Genomic DNA, 19690 nt, shown 5'->3' with positions numbered 1-19690 from the left:
TCTTCCCCGTTTTCGGCGGGTGACCCGCGGCTAAAATGTGGTGGCCGCGGGTAAACCGCCACCGTGTCATTCTCTAACTCACAACCTCAGGGTGTTGAGAGGCATCTGCACTAACCACTAGGCCTCTCCTCAACTCCTAAAGGAGTGAAGCAGTTCTGAGATACACCGGAGAGAATGTGAATATATTCTTTGTTATTGTTGTTGTTCTAGTTGCTGTATTGAAGTTATATTTAATCCTAAAAAAAGTAAGATTCCATTTCCAAGCAAATACACTGGAGTTAACATATATACTCAATTATAAGTCGGTAAATTTGAGCACAAACATGCTTCTAAAACAGGGGCTGACTTATTTATGGGTAACACCCACAGCATTAAAAAGATTACTAGCAATCACCCCCCTCCCCCCCAGTGGCATGAGAATCTCTCTGGCATCTCAATTCTCCACCACCATTGAACTCCCTCATCACACATCTTCAAAACTCTCTTCCGCAAAGCACCAGCACTGCTGTGGTACATCTAAGCCAGGGATCTCAGAGTCCCTCCTTGAGGGCCGCAATCCAGTCGGGTTTTCAGGATTTCCCCAATGAATATGCATTGAAAGCAGTGCATGCACACAGATCTCATGCATATTCATTGGGGAAATCCTGAAAACCCAACTGGATTGCGTCTCTCAAGGAGGGATTTTGAGATCCCTGATCTAAGCCAACTAAGCTTTACAACAGAGCAGGGGTCCCCAAAGTCCCTCCTCGGGGGCCGCAATCCAGTCGGGTTTTCAGGATTTCCTCAATGAATATGCATGAGATCTTTGTGCATGCACTGCTTTCAATGCATATTCATTGGGGAAATCCTGAAAACCCAACTGGATTGCGGCCCTCAAGGAGGGACTTTGGGGACCCCTGCAACAGAGCATGCCTTGTTACCTCTTCTGCCCATGCAAAGCAGGAAGTTGAGCCAGAGGCAGCGAGACAAGTCTGAGGTAGCGCTCTGGAGGCTTTTCATTTTTAAAAGGTTTTTTTTTTGTAATTTAATCTTTATTGAATTTCAACTTTTTATGATAATAACAATCATAATGAAATTACAGTTCCCAACATATATCCAATTACATATAAGAAATAATATAACAAGGAAATTAAACAGCTGTTAATTAGTCCACAATCATTGGGGGAGGAGTATCAATAAAATCAAAGATTGTTTTACTCCATCTACTTTTTAAAGAATAGTCAGGCAATCTGAAGTGGACCCAAGTTATTAACTACGAGCATTATTCCTGGCTATTGATAGAGGTACTGTACTTGCAGTAGTCACCTCCTTTTTCAAAATAAATCTCGCTAACTGTGTGGAATAAAAAAATATATATCTAGCTCCCCTGAAATTCACCAACCACTTACCTGGGAATTTTAATACAAAGGTAGCACCCATTTTTAACACCTGAGGTCTCAAATGTAAAAATTGTTTCCTCTTTTTTTTGTGTTACTCTGGAGACATCTGGGTACATTATTATTATTATTATTTTTAAATTCAGAAAAAGAACATCTTTATATCTGAAAAACAACTTTAAAAGCCACTCTCTGAATCTAAGGCTAATTGAACAAAAAGTGTAGCAAAGGGTAACTGCTCTGATTCTGACTTCTCTAATATATTCGTCAAGTCTAACACATCAGTTGGTAATTCCTGGTGATCCTCCAGAGGTTTTTTTCTTTCCCACAGAAAATAGTACATTTTTGAGATAGGAGGAAAATAATTTTGTGGGACTTTCAGAACCTCCGAGAGATCTCTCAAACATATCCAATGCTGAGATAGTAATTAATTTGGGAAAATTGATCAGTCTCAAATTTTGTCTCCGTGATAAATTTTCCAGCAGTTTCATTTTAAAGTTGATACTCCCATTGTCTTTAATAAGGAGCTGATTTTGTGCTCCTAGAAATTTCCAGTTTTTTTTTTTCTTGCTCCACTGATTTTTATTTTTCCCTAATTTTCCCACTTTTTGTTGTAAAGTTAAAGGGCTCCTTTTACTAAGGTGTGTTAGGGCCTTAATATGCAGAATAGTGCACGCTAAATTGCCGTGCGCGCTAGACCTTAACGCCAGCATTGAGCTGGCACTATTCTAGAAGCGTACTGCGTGGTAATTTTGTGCGTGCGCTAAAAACGCTAGCACACCTTAGTAAAAGGAACCCATAGTCTCAGATATTATCCCCGCACAATGTGTGCATAAAGTTTGTATTTGAGTTCCCAGGGAGATTTGTAAAGATGAAATTGCATCCCAAATGGAATTCAAATCAACCACAGGAGGTTTTTCCAAGGGAGCTAGTGAATGGCTAAATTTTAAATCCTAAGTTCCACAGTACCTGCTTGTATACTCGACAATGGTAACTCTTGCCATTCCCCAACCAATTCCAGGGCTCCACGCGTCGGCAGCTGTGGTAGAGAGGCAGCAGAAACCCTTCGGACCGCCAGATCTTCATCCTCTTCTTCTTCGCAGCTCTCAGAGGGAGCTGCATAGCTCCCCTCGCTCCCTATGTCCTGCAACACTGGTCGGGGGGAGTGGCTGCGCTGGCGTGATACACTCTTCTGGCGATATACTAGTCACCTCAAATGAGGTGTCCGGGCTCTCCGATATGCCCCCCACCTCGAACCGAGGACTTTTCATCCAAGGAGACTTGGGGCCCGCGTTGGACGAAAGCGTCCATCGGCCCAGGCAATTGCTGTGTCCCGGGTTCCTTGGGATAGACCCAGGTCTTGGATTTACGCTTCACCATAAAAATGGTAAGTAGTAAAAGGGTCGATAGCGTTCAGCCTAGCACCTTCAGGTCGCCATCTTAGTTAGGCTCTTCCTCCGGGAAGACCTTTTTAAAACTTTTTTTATTGAAGTTTTAATATAACTGTACAAAAGACAAAATAAAAAAAAAACTGGTCTGGTAACAAATATGTAAATGAAGATATTAGCTTTTGTGACCAAAGAAAAACTGGCATGTAGAGGCATGAGCCAGCATTAAAAATCATGCCTTCTAGCATGCACAGAAACCTTAGAACAGAGTAACACTGAGGTACAGTTTTGCACTTATAAACATCATCTTTGCAGCAAACACAAAGCAAATTTTCATAGAAAAGAAGCATTTACAGAACAAACATCAGAAAAAAACATTACCCTATGTTAAGGATAAAAATATGAGAATATGTCAAGTATAGTTGGAGGCTTAAATATACTGCTGTAGTATCAGTGCTATGTGGAAGAAAATTTTGAAGGTACATGGTAGGGATTGGGGGCCAGGGAGGGGATTAAACTGTCATGGAGATTCTCATATCACCAGTGGGGAAAGAGGGGAAGACCAATGAAATAAACAACTGCTTAGGGTTGCAGTATAGAGGGCATGCTGGGTCTACATCCTTGGCTCGGCCCCCCTTTACTTAGTACCCCATTTTATCCTAGACCGCCCATCCAAACTCACACGTAGAACCCACCTGTTTAGCTACCCTACCCTAAGGACCTGCCGTTACAAAAGATATCTAAATAGAACTCTTGCCTTCCAAGCAGGTCATCACAATAACTGGCTGGCCCACATCATCTCACGCACTTCATCCTACTTAAACTTCAGGAAGCTACTAAAAACTAATCTTTTCACCCGATTCATGCCCTAAGACTCTATGCCCACCCTGGCCCCTTCTATCTCTCTATGTCCTTTACGCAGATTGTCTTGACCTTCTTCCCTGTACCATTTCATTGCCATAATTGTACCCATCTTTCTTTCTGTTTGTACCATTTTTTCTCTCTGTTGTACCATTTTTTCTCTAGCACCTAATTTTCTCTGACTGTAACATTGTACCATTTTCGCTGATTGTCCAGCCCTTCTTCGTTGTAAACCGCCTCGAACTACTATGGCTTTGGCAGTATATAAGAAATAAAATTATTATTATTATTATTATTACATGTAAGGTTACCAGATTTTAGTCCTGTAAAATACGGACCCATAGCCATGCCCCAGGCCCGTGCAGTTCCACTCAACCCTGCCCCATTTTACCCAAGTCGCATCCTGTGACGCCATAGACTTCCCCCCCCCCCCTCCTCCAGCCCGCCCTCTCAACCTGTTCTCGTCCTCGGGACATACACATGCATGGATGCCCTCTTGACACTGTCCCGAGGTGGAAGCTTTTCAACACCCAGACAAAGTGCCGGGTTTTGAAAAGCCGTCCGGATGGCCGAACAATCCTCTTAAAAGAGGACGTGTCCGGATAAATTCAGATATCTTGGTAACCCTATCTATGTGTGGTGGAGAAGGCATCAGAGAGGACATGCTGGATCTATGTTTGGGGGTGTGAGTGAGGCAGTGAGTGCGGCCTCCACTTATGCACAGCTCATACCAATTCAACAGACAGTCCTGTTTCAAGGCATTCATTTGTACAATGGAGGAACATTACAAGTCAGAGAGTGTAAATGCAACTTCCCTGACATAACGCCCTCAAAATTCTGTTCCGTTAGGTTCACTTAAATATACCTAATGCATGACGACATTTTACTGCCTGCATCTAATTGGTCATGAATACTTGATACCATATAAGGCGCTTGTAAGGTCAATCGGATCCAAGATGGCCGCGGTGCAGACGCTTCTGACCGCTCCACTCGTCTTTCCTTTTCCCTGTTAGTCAGCTTGGTGGTTACCTGCTTCAGATGCCGAAGAGAAGGGGCCGGAGCGCAGCTGGCGCCTCGCGGCGCTCCGAGGCACCCTCCTTCGGCAGAGTCGACGAGATGTTGTGGCGGTTGCAGGAGGCAGTCCTTCGTGTGTCGGGAGCAAGCCCGTTGAGAGCACCGGAGATGGGCCTCAAACTATCCTCAACCTATACACAAGATCAATTTATATTTGATTATCTATATGGTATTTTGTGGAGAGTTATAAAAAGTCTGGGCTGCTTATTTGGCCTCAACCCTTTGTTATTTTATTTTTTTACTTTATTTTTATTGAAAAAATAACATATTGAACAAGTGAAGTCACTTGACCAATTCCCCTTTTACAAGACCGCAGAAGCGTTTGTTTGGTTTTTTTGCACAGGCCGGCACGCTGAATGCTCTGCGCATCTCCCTACGCTCGTAGAGTTCTATGAGCGTCGGGAGCAGCTCAGAACATTCAGCGTGCTGGCCTCCACTACAAAACACTTTCATGGTTTTGTAAAAGTGGGGGGGAGGGGGGAGGAAGAGATTACAGGCTGTAAATAATAACATAGTAATACTTGAATGAAAGCAAGTTAACAGGTTTTTAAATCTGAAAATCAAGCCTGAACATAAAGACCACGATATCGAGGGACAGCACATTATTAAGGGAGATACATTAAAAGGAAAAAAAATAGATCCATGAAGAAAAAAAAAGGCACATGGAGGAGGTATCTCAGAGTATCATTTATATGGAGTTAAGTGGATTTATGAATTAGTCAAAAGTAATAGAAGGAGCTACCATATATCTATATTTCTAAGGACTCCTTTCACTAAGCTGTGGTAGCGTTTTTAGCGAACGCTGCAGATTAGCACGTGCTTCCACCCCCCCCCCACGCTACGTGGAAAAACTAACGCCAGCTCAATGGAGGCGTTAGCGTCTAGCACGCATTCTAAAATCACTAGCGCAGCTTAGTCAAAGGAGCCCTAAGAAAAGCAACCAATCGAGATGCTTCGAAGGAAACATATTAAACCTAATTAAACCATATGGTGCATCTGCATGGAAAATTTAGAAGAAAATGAGCCTTTAATTGATGGATCTTAGGTCTCAATAACAGAAATTGCAGTGACTGGATAATCGCGCGCCAGACACCAGCGCGCCGACAATCGAGTGCTATCACCATTACTATTTAATATCTTTCTATCTCCTCTTCTAACTCTAGCTCAATCTATCGGATTTACGATCTTCGCCTATGCAGATGACATTCAGCTCCTTCATCCAATCAACACTTCCAACATTTCTGACATAAAAGATATCAACAATAAACTGGATTCCATAAATGACTGGCTCTACTCTAACAAACTTTCCCTCAATGTCAACAAATCCCGTGGCCTCTTATTCTCAACCAAGAATACTGAATCTTTACCGGAAAAAATAGCTATTAAATCAGTTCCAATTCAAATGGAAACAAAAATAAAACTTTTAGGGGTCATTATTGATAAAGATTTATCATTTCATGATCACATCAGTTCTATAATAAAAACTTGTTTCTGTAAACTCCGTATCATTCGTTCATTGACTTCAATCTTGCAGATCGAATCAATTACAATTCTGGTTCATTCTCTAATCATTTCTCACCTAGACTATTGTAATTCCCTTTTTAACGGTCTTCCCCAAAAAGAAATCCGACGTCTCCAATTGATTCAAAATATAGCTATAAAACTCATTTATAAACTGGGTAAATATGATCACGTCACTCCAATTCTGAAAGATGCCCACTGGCTTCCTGTGGCCCACCAAATTACATATAAAATTATTCTCTTGACCTTTAAAATAAAATCCTCTCATCTGCCTTCATTTCTACATAAACTCCTCATCCCCCAATGCTCATCTCGTACTCTGAGATCCACAAATCAAAATCTCCTTCTGATCCCCTCTATTAAAAATTTTTACTACACACGGAAAATAAATTTCTCTGTCACTGCTCCAATGCTATGGAACTCTTTACCACAACCTCTTCGTGACGAACAACAACTGAATAAATTTAAGATAGGCCTAAAGACCTTTCTATTCCGTGATGCATTTATTTCAGTTTAGTATCTACTTATCAGTTATTTTCAATTATTTAACTTTCAAAAATTATTTCTAAAAGACTTTTTCCCCACCCAAATGTTTTTTTCCCATTCCCTCTTTCTCCCTTTTCTCTTAACAATGTAACTTTACCCTTCCACAAACCTCTTCCCTCACAATCAAGTTTGTCTTGTTTATGTTTTAATATACACTGTTTGTACTTCTAAATATTGAATATATTAACTCCTCTTTCTTATCTATATTTTTTATTGTAATGTAAACCGGCCAGATATTTATTTGATGGTCGGTATATTAAAACCTAATAAACTTGAAACTTGAGTGCTGACAATTTGGCGCAAGAAAGAAGCGCGCCACGGGAAAACTTAGTTTTAAAGAGCTCCGATGGGGGTGTGTGGGGAGAACCCCCCCACACACACTTTACTGCATAGTGTTCGCACTGCCGTTGGGGGGGGGGGTGCAACCCCCCACATAATAGAGAAAACGGAACTTTTCCTGAAAAAAATCGGAAAAAGTTCCGTTTTCTCTATAATGGAGGGTTCCAACCCCCCAACTTCCCCTCAACCTCCCCTCAACACGAATACTATACAGTAGAGTGGGGGGGGAGTTCCCCACTCACACCCCGGTTCGGAGCTCTTTAAAACTACATTTTCCCGTGGTGCGCTTCTTTCTTGCGCCGAATTGTCAGCGCTCGATTGTCGGCACGTGACTGACTATGAACCAAAATTGCTTAGGCTTCCTTTGAGTTACTTTAGACACATCTGGAAAACCCCAAATACGCTGACCCCCAAACAGTTTCCAACTTATGTCTAAAATAAAGGGCTCCTTTTACTAAGCTGCACTAGCGTTTTTAGCACGCGCTGCCCCCCCCCCCCCCGCGCTACGTGGAAAAACTAACGCCAGCTCAATGGAGACATTAGCATCTGGCATGTGTGGCATTGCAGCACGTGTTAAAACCACTAGCGCAGCTTAGTAAAAAGAGCCCAATGTTTCAGAGCAGTATCGCTAGCTATCCTTTTCCCACTTAAACGTAGCAATCAGAGTAAAGGAAGAATTTGTTCGTGCATCATGACCACTCAAACTAGCAACAGATAAATCAGTTTCAACCTTTGTACCTACCAAATGATCATTTCTTTTACTTCTCTAAGGAACCATTATACAATAAACTCTATTTAAACTAGGACAAAAGTCCAATGAAATCTCCAGAACTTCATTCATATATCTCATCAACATTTCATCAGCTGAAATTCCAGTTTGCCTTGGAAAATTTTAATAAAACGTAGATTTTTCATCCTACTGGTCCCATCCTCATCCTAATTCCTTCCTGGCTCCGATTCCATGGGGAAAGAATTAGACAGCTGCCTAGACAATTCTGGTCACCATATCTCAGAAAAGATATAGCAGAATTAGAAAAGGTATAGAGGAGGATGTGAAAAATGATAAAAGGGATGAGATCACTTCCGTACGAGGAAAAACTAAAGCAGCTCAGGTTCTTCAGCTCGGAGAAGAGACGGCTCAGGGGTGATATGGCAGAGGTCTATAAAATACTGAATGGAGTGTAGTGGAAAGGGTAGATGTGAATCACTTGTTCACTCTTTCCAAAAATATTAGGACTAGGGGAATGCGATGAAACTACTAAGTAGTAGATTTAAAAAAAAATTGGAAAAAAAAATATTTCTTCACATGGCCAATTACACTCTGGAATTCATTGCTAGAGAATGTGGTATAATCAGTTAGCTTAGCAGGGTTTAAAAAGGTTTGGATAAATTCCTAAAAGGGAAGTTGATAAGCCATTATTGAGATGGCTTAAAGAAATCCACTGCTTATTCTTAGGGTAAGTAGCGTAAAATCTGTTTTATTACTTGGGATCTAGCTAGGTATTTCAGACCTGGGTTGGTCACTGTTGGAAACAGGATACTGGGCATGATGGACCTTTGCTCTGTCCCAGTATGGCAATTCTTATATTCTTATGTTATCCTAAACACTTGAACCAGAGGTTACATTTAGAAAGATAACATGCTGAGGAAAGTTAGATCCTGCTTCCATCAAAAACATTTTATCCTCCTTGTCCAATCCATCATCCTCTCCAGATTGGACTATTGCAACTCTATCTACTTAAGCTTAACTAAGAAAAACCTCCACAGACTCCAACAGATTCAGAATGCCGCGGCCAAGCTCATCTTCGCTAAAAGTAAATTTGACCATGTCTCCCCGCTCCTGGCCAAGCTCCACTGGCTTCCGATAATCGCCAGGGTCCACTATAAATGCACCTGTTTAACTTTCAAAATCCTATATGGTATCCTCCCTCCCTTTATCCCTCTTTCTTGGAATTCCTCAAACCCTAATACCACCAGATCCTCCCACAAATTAAAGCTATCCTTCCCCTCGCTAAAAGGCATTTCCCACACAGGAAAGCTAGGGACCTCCCTCCACTTCAAAATCACTGAGCTCTGGAACAACCTTACCTCCCCTCTTCGGAACTTGAGCTCTCTCCAAGTTTTCCGCAAACATCTGAAAACCTGGCTTTTCTCAAAAAATGTAAGTCTCCCTCCAACTTAGGAATCAAGGAAACTCTTATATCTTGGCATCCCAAGTCCTCTAAATTTTCTTCACACTTCTACCTCTAACCCTCTGTTGTAGTTCCTTCCTATTTCTCCTACTGTACACCGCGTCGAGCTCTACGAACGTGGAGATGATGCGGTATACAAACCTAAGGATTAGATTAGATTAGATTAGATCTTTGTGTGTTTTGCGTTTTTATGTGTTTTTATGAATTGTGGTGCCATTTTTATGACACTTTAATACATGAATAAACATTTTGGGGCTGATATTGAGATCACAGAAGGGCGAACAGGTAAAGGTAATGGACAGATAAAGTGGACGCGGTGCTCTCTACCTGTTGCATTTTCTGTTTCCGTGATATTTCTAAGAGATTCTGGTGGCAAACTAGTCTATTCACTCCTGAAGGGCATGAGACAGAAAACAGCTAAAACAGACTATCCTGAGACATCAAAAATGGTCAAGATCTGGAAACATGATTGAAAAGTTAACGCAGAAAGAAATGATGCTTGAAGGTGCCATTTTATGATGATGATCTTTCATGTTCCAAACACCGAATCCACCTCTTAATGTAAGTAAATATTTTGCTAGGTAGAAGTATATGGATTGCCTGCATTTGCAGAGACCTCACCATCACGCATGACCTGGCATAAAGTAATAGGTGCCATTCTGTCACATTATTCACCTCGCTCTATTTCCATTACCCGTCGCACAATTTCATTCTTAATCATCATCAATTTTTTGATAGAACTCTCATAGTTTTAGGTATTTGTTTTAATATGAATGATTCCAGGAAAACCGTACACTTGTTCGGACTTCAGGGGTCATCAAGCCATGCAAATCTGCCTGTTTCTTAAACCCCGATGAATGCAGATTAATTTATGATTATTCGTGGTCATTATCTTTAAAATCAGATCTGTTTTGTCCTCTCTGTTCTAATGAAATTACTCCGCTGCTGCAGGTGACTTTAGCCTTCTATTATTTCTAATGAATATTAGAAATGATGAAAAAGGAACATTATAATAGTATTGGAATAGCAATTGTTGATATTGAAATGCTGCTGATTCAAGAAACATTTATTTCTCTAGATAGTTGGCATTCTCCCCAAATCTTACTTTTTTTATGTTTCACATAATAGATCTTATTCAAAGAGGACACGTCTTCATTCATGTCAAGGCAAAATATCTTTGTGGAATTTAGGCTCAATCTATTTTGATTCAACTTGTCAACTCTTCCAACATCTTATTTTCACATTTATCACCTTTCTTTCTTTTTTTTATTTTGTGTTTATCAGCGGGTAAAATTAATTATAATATAGTCTCTGAGCACAGAAAAGTGCTTTTCCTTAAATGCTTATGCATGCTCGATGGGAGATGATAATATTTCTTTTTTTATTTTGCTTTTATGAAATTTCAAAATATTGCAATCACCTTGACACACAGTGATGAAGAAAAAAAAAAAAAGAAAAAGTACATTAGCAATAATCATAAGGAAATACAATCTCCATACTTAAACTACACATGGAAAGGAACATTAGAAATCCAAGAAAGGGAGCATTAAAGTAGGAGAAAATGAACATTGGACATACATTTCTGGTGACTGACTCAGCCTGTTCTATTTAACACTGAAATTCCATCTCTAGGATATTACACAAGAACCTTAGCAGTTATAAAGCTGATTTGGGTCCAAGAGGCAATAACATTTACCCTCATATAGCACCATACAAATACAACAAAATTCAAAAACAAAATTGTCTTCCATTTGCAAAACTCTTTACCTTAAGGCCAGGAATGCTTGGTGCCTCTTTTGAGTATCTCTGGAAAGGTCAGGAAATATATGTGTGTATGTATGTATGTATGTATATGTATATACATACATACACACACACACTTGTCAATCACGCATTTGCATCCTAAAGAGAATCACATCTACATCTCTGAACAGAAGCCTTGACGCTAGGCCAGTATTATGCAGGCCTCATGCCTAGGGAAACACGTAGGGGCGCTTAAGCATGCCCAAGGCCACTTCCAGGTGAAACTATACCCACGCCACACCTTGAGCATGCTTAAGCGTCCCTACGCATGTCAATTGGCTGCCAGACCGATAGGATCCCTACCACCGCCTACAATTTGGACATGTGTTTCGAGAATCTGTCCCTTGGTGCACATATCCAATTTGCATGCACAATTGAATTGAGTAATGGACCAATTAGCACCGATAATCGGGCAATAATAATCATAAATGCTAATTGGCAATAATTAGAATTTACATTTATGCATTATTCTATTAAGATAGTAACATAGTAACATAGTAGATGACGGCAAATAAAGACCCGAATGGTCCATCCAGTCTGCCCAACCTTATTCAATTTAATTTTTTTTAAAGTTTTTCTTCTTAGCTATTTCTGGGCAAGAATCCAAAGCTCTACCCAGTACTGTGCTTGGATTCCAACTGCCAAAATCTCCGTTAAAACCTACTCCAGCCCATCTACACCCTCTCATCCACTGAAGCCTCCCCAGCCCATCCAACACCACATGGCCATATACAGACACAGAGCGTGCAAGTCTGCCCAGTACTGGCCTTAGTTCAATTTTTAATATTATTTTCTGATTCTAGATCCTCTGTGTTCATCCCACGCTTCTTTGAACTCAGTCACAGTTTTACTCTCCACCACCTCTCTCGGGAGCGTATTCCAGGCATCCACCACCCTCTCCATAAAGTAGAATTTCCTAACATTGCCTTTGAATCTACCACCCCTCAACCTCAAATTATGTCCTCTGGTTTTACCATTTTCCTTTCTTTGGAAAATATTTTGTTCTACGTTAATACCCTTCAAGTATTTGAACGTCTGAATCATATCTCCCCTGCCTCTCCTTTCCTCTAGAGTATACATATTCAGGGCTTCCAGTTCTCCTCATACGTCTTCTGACGCAAGCCTCCTATCATTTTCGTCGCCCTCCTCTGGACCGCTTCAAGTCTTCTTATGTCTTAGCCAGATACGGTCTCCAAAACTGAACACAATATTCCAAGTGGGGCTTTACCAATGACCTGTACAGGGGCATCAACACCTTCTTCCTTCTACTGGCTAAGCCTCCCTTTATACAGCCCAGCATCCTTCTGGCAGCAGCCACTGCCTTGTCACACTGTTTTTTCGCCTTTAGATCTTCAGACACTATCACCCCAAGGTCCCTCTCCCCGTCCGTGCATATCAGCTTCTCTCCTCCCAGCATATACGGTTCCTTCCGATTATTAATCTCCAAATGCATTACTCTGCATTTCTTTGCATTGAATTTTAGTTGCCAGGCATTAGACCATTCCTCTAACTTTTGCAGATCCTTTTTCATATTTTCCACTCCCTCTTCGGTGTCTAATCTGTTATAAATCTTAAGATGCACTCATAAGTTCTTATGCAGAGATCCATAAAGTGGACTTGATCATGGTCATGGGAAGAGCATGGACAGGTCATTAAAATTCCAGAAATTTGCTTGCACTGTTAAAAAAAATACACCAGATCCATATCTAATTTAAACATACAATTTAAACCAGGTGACATTAAATCAGTAAAGGCGCCTTTACCGATTTAATCTTAATTTATCATTTTTGTCATAAGACCCCTGAGGAAGGAGTATTTTTTGAAACACAGACCGCGTTAGGTCCTGTCTTCTCATTTATGAGAACCACCAGTTCGATTATCACTACAGCATTTGTTTATTCCAATAAAGTTTCTGTACTTTGTACATCAACTCTGCAGTTCTCCTTTTTGCTCAGGCCATAAAATAGCCTAATGCGGCTTCATAAAAGAGGGGGGGGGGGAAGATATTTTTTAAATTGAAACCATTGAGAATATTGAGGCAGTTGTTATCGGAAGACAATTTCAGGACAGTTTTACGTGTTCTGGTTAAATACATTGTTAAAATCTTTACACTTGGTACAAAATGCAGTTGCATGATTGGTTTGGGGAATATTTAAATTTGAACATATTTTTCCTGTTCTATATCAATTTCATTGACTCTGAATTAAATGGTGGACCCAATTTAAGGTTTTATGTCTTTTTATACATAACACTTACGGATCCTATTACTAAGGCACACTAGCATTTTAGCGTGCGCTAAGGGCTCCTTTTACTAAGCTGTGCTAGTGGTTTTAGCGCGTGTGCTAGACGCTAACGCCACCATTGAGCTGGAGTTAGTTTTTATGTATAGAGTGGGGGGCAGCACGTGCTAATCTGCAGCGCGCGCTAAAAACGCTAGCGCACCTTAGTAAAAGGAGCCCTAAATATTAGCACGCTCTAAATGCTAAAGCATCCATAGAATATAATGGACGCATTAGCGTTTAGCGTGCATTAAAACGACCAGCGCGCCTTAGTAAAAAGAAGGGGTTAATTATGATGTTCCTCTTTCATTAATACCTTAATTGAAAATTTATTGTCCTTTTTGACCATTGCAATCTGCTGATAATTTGCTCTGGAATGTTCCTATTGTCAGACAGATTAAGCTTGGAAGATTCTAGAGTGAAGATATTTTATGTGGATGGGGTGGGACAATAGGTTGGACTCCCCTGCTCTAATGTTTATTCCTCTTTGAAATGCAACTAATTTTGTACATTGGATATGCACTCGTATCGTTCACGGCTTAGCAAATAGTAAGCAGAAACAGATCATGCAGCAAAAGTGGCTCCAATTTCAGCCAATCACAGTTAACATAATTCTGTCTGCAAGCTCACCTCACCTCTGCTACCCAGGCAGCGGGTCGACAACACTGCGGTGTCAGTTTCTTCATCTACAGCATATAGAAGAGGCCTGGAATGAGAACTGAGGGAATGCAGAGCAAGAAGAAGCCGCTGTTGACAGAGGTACAGTGAGCAAAGAAGTAATCAAAATGGATTTATGAGACATGGGAAAAGGTACTTTTCAGTGACAACATCATGTTCTGCCTCTTTAGAGACTAGGCTTGCACATATATAAGATGACTTCCAGGAGAATAATATAAGACAGACTGAATATTTTTTTATTTATTTATGCATTAAGATTTATTTACCGCCTTTTTGAAGAAAAAAAAAATTATCCAAGGTGGTGTACAGCAAGAATAAGCTGAACATAGACAACAGACAATTACAGCAAATAATTCAAATAAACAGTAAATAGTATGACATAGTATGACACTTATTGTCAACATAATACCCAATAAAACACATTAAGCAATAAGACATTTGACAGCCTAGGGTGCAAGCAAAGGTGGTAAACAGAGAGAAGAGAGAGTAACAGGAGTTAGAAAATAAGGGAGCTAATTTAAATAAAGTTGCATGTTAAGTCCCAAAAGTGTGACATCTGGATTTCCCCGAATGGCTGTTCAAAACCTGGCACTTTTTCCGGATTTTGAAAAGCTTCCCGTCAAAATTACGTTGGGTATAAGCACCCTGGCTTGCGCGGATGAAACACAGTGATGTCTCATGCCCACGCGCGTGCCGTCATTACATCCGCGCATGTGCGGATGCTGTCCGGGCGGAATGGGGTGGAACTGGCCGGGCCTGGGGGGCGTGGCCAATGGTCCGGATTTTTCTCAGCTAGAGTACTACTACCACCACTATTAAATATTTCTATAGCGCTACCAGACGCACGCAGCGCTGCGCAGAGAGTAGGAGCGGATAAGCGAGTCCTGCTACAATACTTGAAACTGGTGTTAATCGTTGTGGATGTGCGACCAGCAAATGAATCTTTTCTTTCATTTAGGGCTTGGGAGAAGAGCCAAGTCTTTCATGTACTTCCTGAAGTAGAGATAGTGTCACGATGAATGACGCATTTCGTGGAGTACAGTCCAGAGTGTGGGGGCCACTCTGGAGAAGGCTGACTGGTGGGGGTCACATTATGTTATGGTCTTGGGAGGTCCTTAGCATGGAGGTGTGTAGAGGGAGATGCTTTCCCACAGAAGAGAGAATCCTCATCTGGGGCCTCATCTGGGCCTCATCTGGGGCAGCCTCCTTGGAGCGGCTGGGGCACGGGCAGTGTGTCTGGGAGGGAATGCATAGATGGGAGAACATCGCAGGGGAGGAGACATAGGCATCCTGGGACTGTCGGCCAAGTCTCTTCCCTGAAGAAGCCCTTTCTGGAAACGTCAATCGCTCCTCCTAAACTTACTTGCTCCACTTCATCACTGACGCTGAAACCGTGGATTGAAGACAAAGTTTTATTTTATTTTTCTTTCCAGCTTATGATTTATCTTTAATCTTATCTATTGTTTTGCCTTTTGTCTTTGTTTTGTTCTATTTCTATCATTTAAATTTCTCCAGAATTCTACTGTGCAACGGCTCCCCCTTCTGCTTCTATTCCTTTCTCTCCTCTCTTCTACCTTCCAAAGTATTTAGATCAATGCTGTCTTGTTAAAATGTTTATTTTATTTTTATTTTTCCTCTAACTCTACTTTTCACTTCTCTATTACCCTCCAGGTACTTTAGTTAGATTGTGAGCCTTCGGGACAGTAAGGGAATTTTTCAAGTACCTTTCTTATTTCTAATCTTAATGTATATTTTCTGTAAACCGCTTAGAACCTAACGGATGTAGCGGTATATAAGAAATAAATTACATTACATTACATTACATTTTTCTTCATGTCCTCTGGCCCATTTCCTTTAAAGGCCTTAAAGATCAGGTAAAGTGTTTCAATTTAGCCTTGTATTGTACTGGTAGCCAGTGAAGATTTGCAGAAATGGTGTGATATGGTCAAGTCGCTTACAACCTTCTACCATTCTCGATGTAGCATTGTGAATCAACTGGAGTGGGTGCAAATCCTTTGTAGTCAGACAATGTAGAGTGAATAACAATAATCCAGCCTTGATGTTAGCAGGATATGAACCACTATAACAAGCACCCTGAGGTTGTAGGTTTAAACCCACACTTCTCCTTGTGACTCTAGGCAAGTCACTTAATCCTTCTCTGCCCCCGTTGCCCAGGTACATTAGATAGATTGAAGTCTGCCGGGCCAGACAGGGAAAAATTCTTGAGTAACAATAAATTCATGTAAATTGTCACGAGCTCCCCTGGGAAAACAGTATAGAAAATTGAATATGTTCTTATGTTCTTAATAAATAAATAAAATGTTTGTCAGATACGTGAAAATACAATACTTATCAATTTTAAGATTAAACTAAAGACATTTCTTTTTCTTGACATCTTTGAAACTTAAACTGTCCTTTTAAGGACGACTTAGATTTAAGAAAGATTTCTACTTACAGTCCCCTTTCCTTTTGTTCTTCTCCTTAAGTGTTCTCTTTTCTTTCTATCAATTGTAGTTCCAATCCCTTCTTTCCTTTCGTTCCCGGTTGTCTTTGTTTTTAAAATTGTCTTTTCCCTCGGTTTGTTTTTATTATATTGCATTTTAATTGGCTTATTTTTTTTATGCCATTTTTGTACACCGCCTAGAAGGCTCGAGTAGGTGGTATAATAAATTTTTATTTTAAAAAAAATCTTTATTGATTTTCAAACTTTGACAGTGCAATACAATTAATTGAACATAAAACACTGCATAAAACGCACTATTAACTACACAAATAATACATAAAACAATCGGCTATACTCTCGAGGAACGCAGAGAGAGGAGAGACATGACAGAGACGTTCAAATATGTTACTGGCTATATTGAGGAAGAAAAAGACAATCTTTTTCTTTACAGGACCTACGGCAATAAGAGGGCATCCGTTAAACATCAAGGGTGGGAGATTTCATGGTGACACTAGGAAGCATTTCTTTACCGAAAGGGTGGTTGATCGTTGGAATAATCTTCCACTTCAGGTAACTGAGGCCAGCAACATGCTGGATTTTAAGAAAAAATGTGATAAGCATGTGGGTTCACTTCGAGGAAGTGCTTAGAAGGGAGGGTTCTTAGAGTGGGCAGACTTATTGGGCCGATGGCCCTTTTCTGCCTTCATATTACATTACATTACATTACATTAGGGATTTCTATTCCGCCATTACCTTGCGGTTCAAGGCGGATTACAAAAGGTTAATTTAGAAATAAAGTTACAATGATTAGCTCGAGAGGTAAGTTGTAGATCATTTAAACATTTAGCGGGTTGTTGAGGGTGAGGTGGTTTGTAAAAGAGTTAATAGGTGGTCATAGTGGGGTTCATTTGTTATTATTAGTGCAGTAATGGGTAGATCAAATGTCAGTTTTAGAGTTACTTAGAGGTCGTGATGTTATTGCTGCTTCAGGAATTTCTTGAAAAGTGTGGTTTTTATTTCTTTTCTGAACGTCCTATAGTCTGGGGTGGTCATCAGAAGGTTGGAGATCTGGTTGTCCAGCCTTGCGGCTTGAGTGGCTAGGAGGCCGTTGTGTAGTTTTGTTCTTTTTACTTCCTTGATTGGGGGGGGTATGAATGGGGAGTGCGTTTTTCTGTGTCTGGTAGTGGGTGTTTGGATGAGGCGATTGTTCAAGTATGATGGGCTGTTTCCGTGTAGGGTTTTAAATAATATGCAGTAGAATTTGAATTGGATTCTTTCTTGGATTGGGAGCCAATGTGAGTTGATGAAGGCTTCAGTGATGTGGTCATGTTTTTTCAATGAGTAGATGAGTCTCAAAGCTGTATTTTGGATTGTTTGGAGTTGTTTAATCATGGTTGCAGGGCAAGGAAGGAAGAGGATGTTGCAGTAGTCCAATATACCTAGTATTCTATGTTTCTATATGTTTCTATATTTTCTCCCTCCCGCCTCCCAATTATTAATACAATATGACATATGATATGATTACAATATTATAATTAAGTAATTTTAATCCTAAAAATACATTTCCCTCCCCCCACCCACCCACCCTAGATGTGTAAGGAAAACTAAGGAAAAGAGAGATATATGACCCTTATTGCGAGGTAACAAATGTAGTCAATGGGCTCCACACTTTATTAAATGAACTACTAAACCCCAAACATTCCGCATTCGTTCTCTCATATTTATGGGCTCCTTTTACGAAGCTGCGTTAGCGGCTTTATCGCACGGGACTTTTCATCACGCGCTAACCCCCGCGCTAGCCGAAAAACTACCGCCTGCTCAAGAGGAGGCGATAGCAGCTAGCGTGGCCGGCAGTTTAGCGCTCATTAAACCGCTACCGTGGCTTCGTAAAAGGAGCCCTATATGTGGTACACACATTTGCCCACCAAAATGTGTAATTTATAATGTATAATAAATTTTAAATAAATTTAAAACTTGATATTTGTGGAAGTGAAAAAACAGTGAACACAAAATATGCACTACCTGGATGAATGCAGCAAAATAATTAAAACAAAAAATGTATAAGTGGTAAAAATTTGGAGCAAAAAGAAGGAATGGAGGAACAACATACAATTTACAATAATAAATTCCACTCCAGTAGTATCAAAACTAATAAGGTGCATGCACTTCCCTAAAGAAGGAAAAAAGCCTCCAATAGTTCAGGGAAAATGCCATGTACCAATGGAGTGAGCTATATTAATATTGCTCTACTCCAAACCATCCATAACTGGCAAAAAAAATCCACAAAACCCTCCTTAGATGCACTTAAAGCAAACAGTCAATGAACAAAAACATACTTTGAGAAACTTATAATAAGCGATTTTCTTTATCTGAGCAATGAAACAGCGTTATGATCCCCTGATGGTAGCCATTGTTTCATGGCTCAAACTGCCATTGCTTCAGGGCAAAGGATCAACTGAAAACAAAAAAAATGTAAAATGAATACTTCAGCTCAGAAAAGAAAAACTGGATGTCCACATACATTTTGCATTTAGCGCTCCCAGCTCGATGCTCGAGTTACTGCTGCAATGGGAGAGAGGTGGGCCTTAGGAGCCTGGGCCAATCAGAGCTTTAGACTCCACCCCGGTGCATTCCAGGATCCCAGGATGCAGCAGGAAGGGTAAGGCCCACCATTCTGAAGAGGTGAGCCTGCCAGTCAGAGGGAGTAGGCATCCCTGTGGCTGGCCTTTCTGAAAAAGTTGGGGTGGGGTTCAGGGGGGCTATGAGGGGGTGGGGGTCATTTGTTCATAGGGGTGCTGGCAGGAGAGAGTAGGCATCTTTCCTGCCGGGGATGTTAGGTGGAGTGCCAACAGGAGGGAGTGGACATCCCTCCTGACGGGGGTTGTTTCAGGGATGGTGACAAGAGGAATTGGGCATCCCTTGTGCCAGTGATTGTTTCGGGGGTGGCGGCAGGAGGGAGTTGGCATCCCTCCTGTTGGGGATGTTCATGAAATGAAGAGTATAAATTGAAGAACTAAGGCCAGTACTGTTTTAGATGGGCTGAGGAGAGGGCTGTGATGGGAACTCCAATAATTTGGAACATGAGGACAGTGCTGGGCAGACTTTTATGGTCTGTATCCCACAAATGACAAGATGGTTTGGATAGACCGAAGTGGGCTTCAACGGCAACTCCAGTAGATGGAACCTAAGG

The 19690-nt window shown here is 40.8% G+C and overlaps 1 long non-coding RNA gene across 1 annotated transcript in view; it reads right to left on the bottom strand.

The window, feature by feature from the left end:
- Positions 1-4660: 4660 nt before the first annotated feature.
- The window catches only part of LOC117358690, a 239313-nt gene continuing 224283 nt past the window's right edge, over positions 4661-19690 (bottom strand). The window contains exon 4 of the long non-coding RNA XR_004539060.1: positions 4661-4830. This is a non-coding gene — a long non-coding RNA (uncharacterized LOC117358690). The remainder of the gene's footprint in view (positions 4831-19690) is intronic.

The sequence above is a fragment of the Geotrypetes seraphini genome, chromosome 4 (genome assembly GCF_902459505.1).
Source record: "Geotrypetes seraphini chromosome 4, aGeoSer1.1, whole genome shotgun sequence".
In the NCBI taxonomy this organism is placed as follows: Eukaryota; Metazoa; Chordata; class Amphibia; order Gymnophiona; family Dermophiidae; genus Geotrypetes; species Geotrypetes seraphini.
Note: the sequence above shows the minus strand (reverse complement) of the source record. Positions and strands in the feature narration are given on the sequence as shown.